Consider the following 12998-nt stretch of genomic DNA (forward strand, 5'->3'; position numbering starts at 1 on the left):
TTTCCCAGTGTGGTGCTTTCCTCATCACGAAAGAATGCTAGCTAGCTGAGCAGTGCATTGCCTTTGGGAAATGTTCTATTATCATTAAGACAGGGAACCAGCTGCCATCCTTTAAGCAAATAAGCCTTTAAGCAACTTCCCAAAAGACAGACATGCCAGTGTGCCTTCCCTTATTTTCACTGCCACAGAAATGTTGGTTCTTTCTGCAAACTTCCATGAAGCATTAGGTGCAACTTTCTGGACACTAGTGGCAGTTTTGTTATCTTATTTCTGATTCTCTTATTGTTAGCTGTTTTTTCTTCGCCCTTCCCATTCATTACTTCGCCTTCCCGTTCATTACTTTTTATTTTCTTGTTTTTTCAGTTAATTTTCCCTTTTATTATTATCTCCTGCATCCTCCCAAGGCCCCACTAATACTCTTTGTGACACACAGCATGTTCTCACCAGCCCCTTAGGTGAGGGGCTGACCTTGCAATCTTTAAAGGGGCACTAAAGAAGATCCTGAGCTCGTCTCTTTAACACGGGAACTCGATCTACACGCCCAAGCATTCTTAGAAACTTGGAATTATTTTCCTGTGCAGCCGATTTTCATATTAAGTAGGATTAAACGTCCCGGTTCCTGTTTTTCTTTTTTTTAACTGACCTCCGAGAATACGAGGAGTCAACCAATGCATGGAGTGCCTTTTAGCCAGTCATGTGATGGCTTCGCTTTTATTTTGTTTTTTATGTTTCCATGAATAAATAGTTTTCAGTTGCAGACCACAAAGCCGCAAATGAGGCCCACAGAAACAAATATACGCGAGGACTCTCTGCTTTCGCAGATCACTCCACATATTACTACGTGTCACTCCGCTGATCGCAAAGCGGCAAGCCACCATGGGACTCGGTGAAAGGCGAATCCTCCTACTCTTCTTGGAGGTCAGTTAAAAAAAAAAAGGGCGGGAACCGGGACGTTTAGTCCAATTCAATAGAGAAATCGGGCACACAGGATAATAATTAAAAGTTTCTATGAATGCTTCGAGCGTGTAGATGAGTTCCCATGATGAAAAGGCAAGCTCAGAATCCTCTTTGGTGCAACTTTAACACTCCATGAGAGGTGTTCAATAAACCTAGCCTCCAAGCCGTAATCACTTTTATTAGGGAAACATGGCAGACAAACTGAAGTTGGTCTATATTAATGGATTACTGTGTTCTATGATGACACAGAGAGTGGAAGAGAGGGATGGCCATTAGCCGCCATTTTCACAAGGACAATGCCATGACACTAAGTATATTTTTTTTTACATTTACATCATGGACCTAAAAGGCTCAACCGCACTGCCATCCACTAGTAGTTGGTGGTCTCAGAGCCCTTTCCATTGCTATTGTCATGACTTGGAATCGAGCACCGTGAAAAAATTTTCTATTTTAATATCATGTTTCTCAGCAACAAATATGTGTCCTTTTCTGCTGCACGAACATCAACACAGCAACAAAGCACCGAGCAATCAATTTTTACTGGGAACAGAAAAGAGATTTGATCAGGAGCGCTTTCAACTGACAGAAATGAGAGATGCTAAGGTCAAGTGAAGATTTTATGAGTCCTCTTTACAAGTAGCGTATCACTTTCTGGTACAGTGCCCACATCACCAGAGATACACTTCAACCACTAGAGATACACTTCAACCACTGCTCCGGTGAAGCGGTGGTCCCGGGTTCGAACCCCGGACCAGGACGAATTTTTCTTTAACTACGAAGTTTCTGAGAAAGCTGTATAGCTTTCCTCTGTAGCCGTATGGCTGCGCTCAGGTGGATGCCAATGAGTTTACTCCCTTATTACAAATCTACTCCACCTTGGGGGATTCCCCTAAACATTTGACCAACACTGTTCCCACTTTGAGTTATTGATCAATTCGCTCTCGCCCTACCATAAGCTTGCCGTCCCGGTTAGCTCAGTTGGTAGAGCGACTGCTCCGGTGTAGCGGTGGTCCCTGGTTCGAACCCCGGACCAGGACGAATTTTTCTTTAACTGCGAAGTTTCTGAGAAAGCTGTATAGCTTTCCTTTGTAGCCGTATGGCTGCGCTTGGGTGGATGTCAATGAGTAATTACTCCCTTATTGCATTAGTCTCCTGTCACTGCAGAATAATAACAGTGGCTACTGGCTGTATCAGTGAAGTGCAGGGCAGGTGATTTATTCATGCAATGCAAGGTGTGTAACAGTAAAGGACTATAGACATCTAATTTTAGTTGCATGTCTTTTTCCTCTAAATAATGCGTTAAATATTAGAATACATGAATCACCATGTGGTATTCGCCCATGACCACTAAAAAGTTGATAATTTAATTTTTTTCTCTCATGCTGTTTCAGTTTCATGAACCGAAAAATGACTGTGATGCGTAGTTGACATTTAGGTCACATGAGGCATGAAAAAAACCTGCAATATAAATAATGATACGTAGTTTTTAATTCACTACAACACTTAAACCAGTTTTCTTCAAGAGCTGGAATGACAATAAACGATGTATCAGCAGTGTATTGGCATTTTTTTCATGCCTTGGATGAGTGAAACGCCAACCACACATCGTCGCCATTGCTCTGTTGATGAAACTGAAACCCAAAAAACATCCAAGAAGAAATTCCAACAAATTATTTAGCGGTCGCGGGTGAATATCACGTGGTGATCCATGTATAGTAATGCCTAACACATAATTTGAAAGAAGAAAACATGTAGGCAAAAATCTGGTGTCTATAGCCCTTTAGCACGCTCTTCATCTTGAGAAACAAGCAGAACAGCCATCGCCATAGCTCAGTTGGTAGAGCATCGGAAGCGAAATTCGGAGGTCGTGAGTTTGGATCCCACCGGCGGCATGTGGTTTCTTTTTCTCCTGCTTTTATTAATCTCCCATTAATGAAAGACTACCGATTAAAAAAAAAAGAGATATCCACTATGCTTCTTGGTTTCGGTGACTGTTGGCTTCCGTCATGTATGTCATAACGAGCACCTCTTTCCCTTCCCTTGTCTGCTTAATTACCTAACAAGGGCCTCGAATCTGGCCATCTTGATGCCCTAGGTAGAAGCATCAGATGGTTCTTGCACAGCTTCCACCCTAACCGTTCGACTACGTTCCTACGTGGCACTCGTGGTAATACAGGACGTACAAAGTCCGCCGCTAGGGACGAGGGACGCGCTGGTGAACACTCTCAAGGTTTGGTTACACTACACATAAATACCCAGTAAAACAAAAGATTGGACAGCTTCTTGGTTTCGGTGAGTGTTGGCTTCCGCCATGTGTCTTGGCGTAGCCCAGTTAGCTAAAGCACTACTACATGTGGCTTCGACGCAGCAAGGAAGCTCATGCTTATAACGCGGGAAGGTGGAGCAGAAAGGTACTTCAGGCTCGCCATTAACTGCTTGCTTCTACTGCTAGGCTGTGTGTTATGACCATCGACACAGCTAACTTCACTGCAGGCTGCCTATACCCAAAAATGATGTGCTCGTGCAAAGGAGGGCATTGAAAATGCAACGCTTTGAATGTGAAGCACTGCTAACTGAAGTGCTCCATAACAAAGGTCTTACTTACTCCCATACTCTCGTTGTGGTTTTTTCTAACAATTTCTATGGCTCATACAATCAGCTAATGCATCACAATATTATCATGACATGTAGTGTGAAAGGGCATACAGTGCTTGGCAAAAGCCGCACGTGATTGACATTTATTCTTTTTTCTCCTTATCTCTAGTTTTGGTAACATCTACAGACAGGTTACCCTTGAAGGGTAATCTCTCAATTCACACTGACTATGTACTTATTGAAAGCTGCAATCATCTGACATCAACTAAAATGTTAAGATGCAATTTTATACCAACACTGCTTTTTAGCGCCAAAGGATTTACTTTAAATTAAGCTCACCTTATTTGTTTCTCAGAAGCATCAGTGCCATCAAAACACGACTGAGCAACTGTTACCAACATCACAGAAAGCTCCCTCATGCTTTCTTACTTCTTGAGAAAGTGATCATGTTACTGGTTTTTAGCAGAGTGTGCACACTAGCCTAGCAAGCAATTTTACTAGTTACAGCATAGCTGCATTAAGTAGTGTGCCATGTCAGGCATTCGGAAGCCACAAACTAGAAACATAACGTGCACCAGCGTCACAGCTGCCATACACGCAAACCAGGTCCATTGGGATAAGGTGTATCTTTATATAATCCACTTATCAAAACCTGTCCTGGCCTTCACTGGTTCACCACCATGGCACCCATGATGTCAGGTGCAAGCTGAGTACACATGGTATACAGTTAATATACTGTCATGTATATATAGTATACATAGTTTATATACTGTCATGCATATATAGTACACGTAGTTTATCTACAGTCCCAAAACTTCAGTGGGGGTTAAAATGTTAACAGCCAAAAATAAGATGTACAGAAACACCGCAGTGTGAGATATCGCGTTCCAGCGACACCAAAGAGCCATCTACAAAATGCATAAATGTTTCCTGCTCGCCCTGCAAGACAGGCGCGCGCAACTTAATTGCTTCCGAGAAACATCGGCCCCATCGAAAACACGGCCTAGCAACTGCTACCAGCATCGCGAAAAAGCTCCACTTCACAGCTGCTTAGTGCGAGCACTAGTATACCTGCAATGCATGAACAGGATTGTCTCGATTGCACACCTCCTAGCCTCATTTGGAAAAATCACAATCCAGTACAGTGCACCGGGGAGCATTGGGCTACTTGGCCATACTGGTGCACACTGTCGAGCCAAATCTTGGTGCGAGCTAGTTGGTTAATAATCACGGAATTAAATATTCAGCGCAAGCCCGGCTGTTTGCATATCTCGTCGTCCCGGTCTTGTTCTCCCTGCTTATATAACCCCGAGTGCACGTGTAATGAGATCGCAGCGAAAGATCTTTATGCGAGCGCCTGTACTTAGACCAAGCGCGCGCAGAAAATGCCAGAACGCGGCGAGCGTAATAGAACGTAAGGCCGGTGTGCGTTGCGGCTAGATCGAATTGCCCGAAATACATGAAATACATCGCTGGTTTGTCAAATGCAAAGAACAGAGTACACAGCGATTGTATCAAGGCACGAAGGGTGACTGTGAAGCTATCCACACGACAGGTAGTTGTGCGCACTGGTTTCAAATCGGGACGTGTAAACAAAGTAGATCGAAATCGATTTCACTGACAACTGGAGATAACAGTACAGAGCATACCGGTCCGTCATATGTAAGAGTGATGCTTACCACGAAGCTCTCAGCAGTGGGACCAACGCGAAAGCACTTAAACTGGTGAAATTGCCCCCTAAAAAAACTAACACGAACGCGCGTGTAGCCGACCGGCGACACTTCGAGAAGCCATTAAGCAGAGCTAGCGCCAGTGCGGCTCTAGAACGCACTACGAAGTGTTAGTCTGCTAAGTTCGCGCCAGATGGCAGGGCCATCAGGTGAAATGCTTGATGCATACAGTTCCTTACTATGATGTCCTCAATGACACTTTACCTCAATGGTGACGCCACACTAAAGCCCCTTTATGAGCTTTTCTAAAAAATGCTGATCTAGGGGCTTTACGCCACACAAATGGTGGAAAGACTGGCTCAGGGACTTGACTTAGAAGGGCGATAGCGGCAATAACACAGCAAGTGCAGATCCTAGGACAGAACGCGTAACGCCTGTTTCACATGCCAGCGAAAATGCTAGCGAATCCTGTCGCCGCGGCGGAAAAACCTGTTTTGAGTCGTCGCTGCGACAAGCGGCGAGGTTTCAACAAGTTGGAAATTTTCGCTGCGACGCGCCGCTCAATCGCTCAGTCGCTTGCATGTGAACCGGCCTTAAGGGTAGGAGCAGAGATCGGCTGGCGCCTGGAGCAACGTTTCTAGATAAAGACAGTTGGGAAACTGCGCCGGCGAGCCAGGGAGCAGAGCGGCCCCACGCGATCGCCGTCTAGGCGGTGGCGCTGCGGTCGCTTTAGGATTAGAGTTCCTGTATATGCTACCAAAGGTAGCATATACAGGAACTCTATTTAGGATGAGCGCGTCGTCTGCTACTCCCAGCTTGAGGGTTGCCGGAAGGAGATGGCTCGCGTCCGTTAAAAAAACAACGTATTTAAGGAATATTACCCACCCGAGGAATATTATCAACATAAACTACGAGGAGGCAAGCAGTACGTCATGTTTCTCTAAACCGCGGAAAGAAGGGCTTCCAGTTTTCTCCGATATTTACAGCCAAAAGCTCAACCTCGAGCATCCTGCCCTCACGTACCCCAGACGTGGAGCGCACGCGGACTTCGCAATTCGTAGATGAGCGCGGCTAGAAGCAGCCGCCCCCGGCGCAGACGATGCGAGGCGCGAACTAACGTTAATCATTCGCGCAGCAAACAGTGACCAAGCGCAGTCAATGGGCGCCGCGGCAGTGAAGAGAAATCGTGGCCTCTGAGATCAAGCGCAGTGTTAAAGTACTGATGCTTGTGCTGGTCACGGAGGCCATAGAAAACAAACGCGGTACTCCCACCACCGAAGAGATGGTGCTTGCATCTCTATGAGATGAAATCGGCGACAGAAAGGGGCCGCATACCCGGAGAGAGTTTTCCAACTGTCTTGGCCTGGAGGGCCAAGCACATGGAGGCCAAGCACATGGAGAAAAAAAACTTTTTTCCTCCATGGTATATTCTAGGCACTATATCCATGGCCAAGCAGTAGTTCTTCTTACGGGCAGGGTTGCCAGATGGCTCCGACCTCAGGTAGCCAAATTGCCCTCCGCAGTAGCCAAAACGTAGCCAAAAGCGAAATTTTTGCGTAGCCCAAAAGTAGCCAAAAATATTTGTTTTTGTGACGACATTTCTTAAGCATATTGAATTAATTTTCGGTAGGAATATTTACATATTAGATTTCTTTCCCGCGCATGATGTCTGAGGGGGTGCGCACGGCGTGTTCTTTCCATTGTTACGTTTCGCACCCGTCATGCGCGCTAACCAGTGCGGCTAACCAGGTGCGCTAACCAGGTCCTAAAGATGGGGCCGCAGTTCCACTTTGCAGGCGCGGCAGTAGGCCATATCACCTGAGGCGGGTGACGACAGCCAGTCTGCACGCGGGAAAGAACGGCGGCGCTATATAACGCAATCGCAACTCTAGTTTAGGAATATTTCACCTTTTAAATGTTCGTGCGCAGATTAGACACATCGACAGTGAAAATACTTTACTGTATACTTTCGCAGCCTCACATTTCGCAGCGTCACCTCAAAGCATCTAGCATGCAACTTCTTGAAGCTACATTCTACAATATGCATAAGCTCAGAATAAATAAAGGATATATACCATTAGATGATAATCTTTGTCGATTTTATCTTCAGTCTAACAGCACGTTCACAATAATGAGAAAATCATATTACCCTTGAATTCCGGCTCCTTTTTCCATTTCCTTTTGTAGTTCTGGATGTATACACCCCCCCGTCAAAAGTATACAGCCCAAGTGGTTTGATTAATTGTGAGGCCTGCAGCATGGCTCGTTATGCACCCTCAGCAACCGTGATCTCTCGAAAGAGAAAAGGCACTGAGTCCTCAATCCTCCTAAAGTTTGGACTACTTGGTGCGCCAGGGAGCCACGCTAAACAGCTTCGAAGCAAACCCCTTGGGCTGTATACTTTACGGGGGCTGTACTTCGCCCACTTGCTCATTCTGAAAGTTCTCGTAGCGACGGATCTAATGCCATGTCATGCCACTAACTTCCGCCGCCTTCGTTAGTTACAGTGGGTTCCGCGCCGCGCCGAAGGATGGCTCCATGGCTCCGCATGAGTGCATGCAGATTACGCAACGGACACGGCGCTCTCGCGTCGCTCGCGATGAATCTCGAGGGCTGCACGTGTGCCGCTTGAGGCTGCAGAAAAAGCGTAGGCTCTTGCGAGTGACGTGCTTGCTGTGTCCACCACGAGAATAAGAAGAAACAGAAAAAGACCTTATTAATGCGTAAGCATTACTTGCCTCATGCGTATCTTGAGCAGAATGTGTCCACAGAACCAGAATAAACAATACAAGAAAAGAGCATGCCTGGCGGTGGTTTTCCAACCAGCCACCTACCGCAGCCGAAGCGGACGCCCAAACCACCACGTCTACGGTTAACGGTTAACATGTGAGGATCACGAAACCAGGCAACAGAAGCGAAACAGTAGCATTTAATGCTTACGCGTTCGCACCACGTAGGGAGACTTAAGTTCTCTTAGTGTTTTCCTTCCATTCTGGTACCATGGTCACCCGTGGCATCGTTTATAGATCCTTTTTGACCCGTGGTGCACCGTCAATGGGAGAACGCTCACATATGTGCAGACGGCAACAGTCTATGTTCGGTGGCACGCGCGCGCGGGGTCCGGGGGGGGGGGGGGGGGCAACTTTCACGTAGTGTCCACTCTTTATATAAGATATTGAAATGCCATGATCCTTGCCCAACAAACACAAAACCTCCTCAGAAACTCCAAAAAAGGACGGAATGTCTCAGTCCCAGTACAGTGTTTATAAAACGTTTCCAGACCATAGAGGCAAGACATAGAAACACAAGAAAAAAGGCAGTGCTCCCACTAAAGGTCTAGAAACGTTCTTTCGAGAGTTTTAAGCAGCAACAAAAAATAATTAATGCATTTCGGTCCCAGAAAGGTAACTGGGTATAACGTTTTCGGGACCAATGGTTTTCAACAAGAAATAAAAATTGACAGCTTGCTTTCTTTTCTCTCTCCCTCGCGCCACAAGCTGCGGGGAGAGAAGGTTTTGCTCTTGCACTCGTCGCTTTGAGAGACGAAACGGCAGTTGCATTCGAACAGCCGAAGGAAACGGTAAACCCCGCATCTCTCTCGGCGCATGCGTTTCTCGCACGTGGGCCGTCGGCTCCATGCTGCAGGCAAGCGGCGGCGGTCTGCATTTTCATCGCGCCGCCGGCAGCGGCGGTCACCAGCTTTCACGTCTTCTAGCGTTTTCCCAGCTTGCGCCCAACTTCAACATTATGTGGTGGTCCCTCCAGGCTTCTCCGACTATCGGCACTCCTCGCTGCGCCGCTGTCTAGCAGAAGTGCAGTAATGGCCTCCCGTCGCTCGCCCGGCTTCCTCGCTGGACGGACGCCATTTTGCGCGCGCTTATTCGCGCTGCCCGAGACGTTCGAGCACAAGCCCCAGCGCGCGGCAGTTCTTGCTCTCGTCACTGCGCCAACTGGGCTGTCGTGGACTTCGTAGCTACGGATTCATGGAAGTTTTCCCGCGCACCTCGGCGTGCCCACACCATTCCTTTTGGAACTGAGGCCGCGGCGGCGCATCGCAAGTCCTTTGCGCAGCTCCACGGCCCTACTGATGCCGCTGTTCGAGGCGGCGTTCGCGGCAGCGGAGTTCGTGGGAATAGGTGACTCCTCGCACGCACCCTGCATTCCTCAGCGCCTCCGACGACTGCAGCACGTTGGTGGTGGCAGCGTGGCCGTCTACTACGGTCTGAGGCGGGAAGGACCTTCGGAGACCCACCACTCTCCATCTGCGAGTGCCCATGGATTAGCCTGCTCTACCTACTTCGCCACCGCGCAGCCATCCTGTGCAGTGTTCGCGTGGTTATATTGACTCTCTCCCACTGGATTAATCGTGCCTTGATCTCGACTCCCAAGCTGGACTGTGCCGCATGCGCGGTCTGCCGCACCATGGATGCAGTGCGCCACCGCACGTACCTGAGCACGTTCACCTTCCCGCCTGGCTCCAAGCAGTCTTATCCCCACACTTAGTCACAAGAAAATAAAACTCCCAGGAATGTTACGAGGGTGTAACGCGTATGTTTGAGCGCTCGCTGTGCTGTGGGAAGGCGCAGGACAGAAGCCTGCGTTTAATTTATGGTTTCAGCTGTTGCAACCTTGTATTTCATCCCTGGGTTTCGGTAGGCAACGTCGTCAAAGTATGTTTTTTTTATTTTAATTATTTTAATTGTTTATTTATTTATGCATACTGCAGGCCCTTTTCGCACTTTTTTTTATTTTCGCCTAGTAGAACTGATATTTTTTTTTCTGTTTTGATAACACGTCGCTGAAGCTTGCTCCGAGTCTCTAAGCGTGAGGGGGGTTTCAACTTGAAGAAAATCCGTGACCTGAAACTGCGTGTCTGCAGCGTACGCCCATCTCGTCTTTTCTTTTGTCACCCAAGTTGCTCTTTACATACGTTTGCTTTTGCGTGTGCATATCTGCTTTTGGAGCCCTTAGAATGCTCGTTTAAGGTGCGTCAACTTTCAGCCTGTATTCTGTTTTACTTGCTTCATATTGCAGATTTCTCAGGGCTGGAGAAAAAAGTGGCCATCATTATATGCATGGCGCCGTAGTGTTATGTACACTGTGTATTAAATGGTGCATACGTTTGCGTCTGCTGTTTGTATTCATTCAGATTTGCGCCGTTGAACGTAAGTTTTGTTCGGCACGGACTTTCAATTCGGTCTGTATTGTTTTTCTTTGACTGAAACATGAATGCATTTTGACTGTGGTGGTGTATGGTGCGGTCGCCGGCATGGACGACAGGATGCAATTCGTGCTAAGAGCACAGCTAGTAAACTGAAATTACTTCTGTATGGCGCTGCTATTTGCTCTTACATGGGCCAAATCGGGTTACTTTTTGAGTTCATATTTCCTTTGTGTGCAAAATGCTAGGAGTTAGTTAGTTATATTGATTTTAATGGCGCAAAAGCAACTGAGGCTATGATGCGCCAAACACAAGGTTGGAGGTTTTGTTAAAGGTGAAGCTTTTTATACTTAGAGTTTGTTTAAAACGCTGGCTTCCTCGAGAAACCTAAAAATACATGAGATGTCAACCAGTGCACGATCGCCTAAAAGTAGCATGGGGTGTAATGGAAGTCTTTCCCTATAAAATGTTGTAAAATATTTCTTTCTTAGTTCTTCTAGTTTGACACATGAAATTAAAATGTGGTTCACTGTGAGTTCAGCACCACACATTTCACAGAGAGGTGTGTTTTGTTTGGTTAGCAGAAAGTTGTGCGTGAGGTGGGTGTGTCCAATGCGGAGCCGACATAAAATAAATTCGGTAAAACGTTCTTGATGCCTACATGATTGCCATTGCCCTAAAATGGGCTTAACAGAATGTAATTTGTTGTTTGCGTGCTCTTCCCATGCTGCCTGCCACTTTTTTTTGAGTTTACTGTATATAAATTTTAAACAATCCCTGTGCGGTATGTTCACTTGCTTTATTTGGCTATTCCGGGCTTGTGCAGCACATACATCTGCTTTCTCATTACCTAAAATTCCAACATGGCTAGGAACCCAGCAGAATTTAATGTTATGCTTTTGTTTTGTGATTTTAACTATGCTATGTAGGATGTTTCCTATTATAGGTTCAGCTGCATTTCTGGAGTGCAGTGCTTTAAGCATACTCAGGGAATCGGTGTAAATGATGCTATTTTTGATATTCTCTCTTACTATTTTTTCTACAGCTACAAAGATGGCATAACACTCAGCAGTAAAAACCGATGCGCATTCTGGTAGTCGCATTATCTGTTTATTTTTTCCCTGGATTACTGCACTTCCAACGTGACTTTCTGTTTTTGAGCCATCGGTATAAAATTCAATGTAGGTGTCATACTTTTCTTGTAGTGCAAAGAATTCCTGTAATATGTACTCATGTGGCGTTTGCTTTTTATCTAAATGTGTCATTGTGAAGTCACATACTGAAGGCAGGCTGTACCATGGTGGCAAACATTCATTCCTTTGTGCAATATTTGGTAGGGCATCTAGCACTGTTAGCTCTTCGCATTTATCTTCAAAGCGCAGTAGTAATGGTCTGATAGAGTGTGGTTTGTTGATGAATAATCTTTTAGATGGGCACTTGGTGACAATTGGATGGCAGAGATGTTTCGGAAGAGAACGGATTTTTAAGACATATGAGCATGTAAGGGCAATTCTTCGATCCTCAAGAGCGGCTTCATTAGTTTCAACGTAAAGGCTAACTACTGGTGATGTTCTGTATGCTCCAGATGATAGGCGCAGACCAAGGTTATGAATGGGGTCTAATCTTTTTAAGTAGGATGCTCTTGCCGAACCATATACTATGCACCCGTAGTCCAGCTTGGAGCGAACCAGAGAGCGATATATTTGTAAAAGGCTTGCTCTATCGGACCCCCACCGCTTCCGTGAGAGAACTTTTAAGATATTGAGGGCTTGAGAAGCTTTCTTTTTAAGGTTGTTAATGTGTGGTAGAAATGTGAGTTTCTTGTCGAAAGTTAGGCCTAAAAATTTGTGTTCTTGTTTAATTGGTAGCACAGTGTGATTCAGGCATAGATTAGGATCGACCTGTAGGCCTCGTCGCAATGAAAAAAGAACAGCTACTGTTTTTTGAGGAGAAAATTTAAACCCATTTCTGTCTGCCCAAGCACCTAGTTTATTTAGTGTGATTTGTATTTGTCTCTCACAAGTTGATATGCTAGAGGACGTGCATGCTATTTGTAGGTCGTCTACATAAACTGAATACATTATGGACTTGGGTATTACTTTAGCTAAGGAATTCATTTTTACTATGAAGAGTGTCGTGCTTAGAATGCACCCCTGGGGTACGCCGTTCTCTTGGGTGAAAGTCATGGAGAGAGTTGCTCCTAGGCGGACTCGGAATGTGCGGTTAGCCAGGAAGTCGTTCAAGCAGTTCAACATCCTGCCGCGGATACCTAGCTCTGCTAGGTCACGGAGGATGCCGAACTTCCACGTAGTATCGTAGGCCTTCTCCAAGTCGAAGAAGACCCCAATACAGTGCTGCTTGTGGATGAACGCCTCCCGGATGGTGTTTTCTAGGCGGACAAGATGATCTGTGGTGGAGCATGTTTTCTTAAACCCACATTGGTGTTTATCTAGTAGTTGCCGAGATTCAAGTACGAAGGTTAGTCTAATGTTTATTACACTTTCGAAAGATTTAGCAATGCAGCTGGTGAGGGCTATTGGTCTGTAACTGCTAGGACTTGTTGGTGGTTTTCCGGGTTTGAGAAAAGGTATTATGACTGCTTTTTTCCACTCGTC

The 12998-nt window shown here is 46.0% G+C and overlaps 1 protein-coding gene across 1 annotated transcript in view; it reads right to left on the bottom strand.

The window, feature by feature from the left end:
- LOC149328928 (uncharacterized) overlaps positions 1-5418 on the bottom strand; it is a 29721-nt gene extending 24303 nt beyond the window's left edge. Inside the window, exon 1 of the mRNA XM_089559936.1 lies at positions 5232-5418. The gene's annotated coding sequence lies outside the window, so the exon portion shown is untranslated. The remainder of the gene's footprint in view (positions 1-5231) is intronic.
- Positions 5419-12998: the final 7580 nt, after the last annotated feature.

Source organism: Amblyomma mixtum, chromosome 9 (assembly GCF_055824585.1).
Source record: "Amblyomma mixtum isolate Tamu chromosome 9, ASM5582458v1, whole genome shotgun sequence".
Classification (NCBI taxonomy): domain Eukaryota; kingdom Metazoa; phylum Arthropoda; class Arachnida; order Ixodida; family Ixodidae; genus Amblyomma; species Amblyomma mixtum.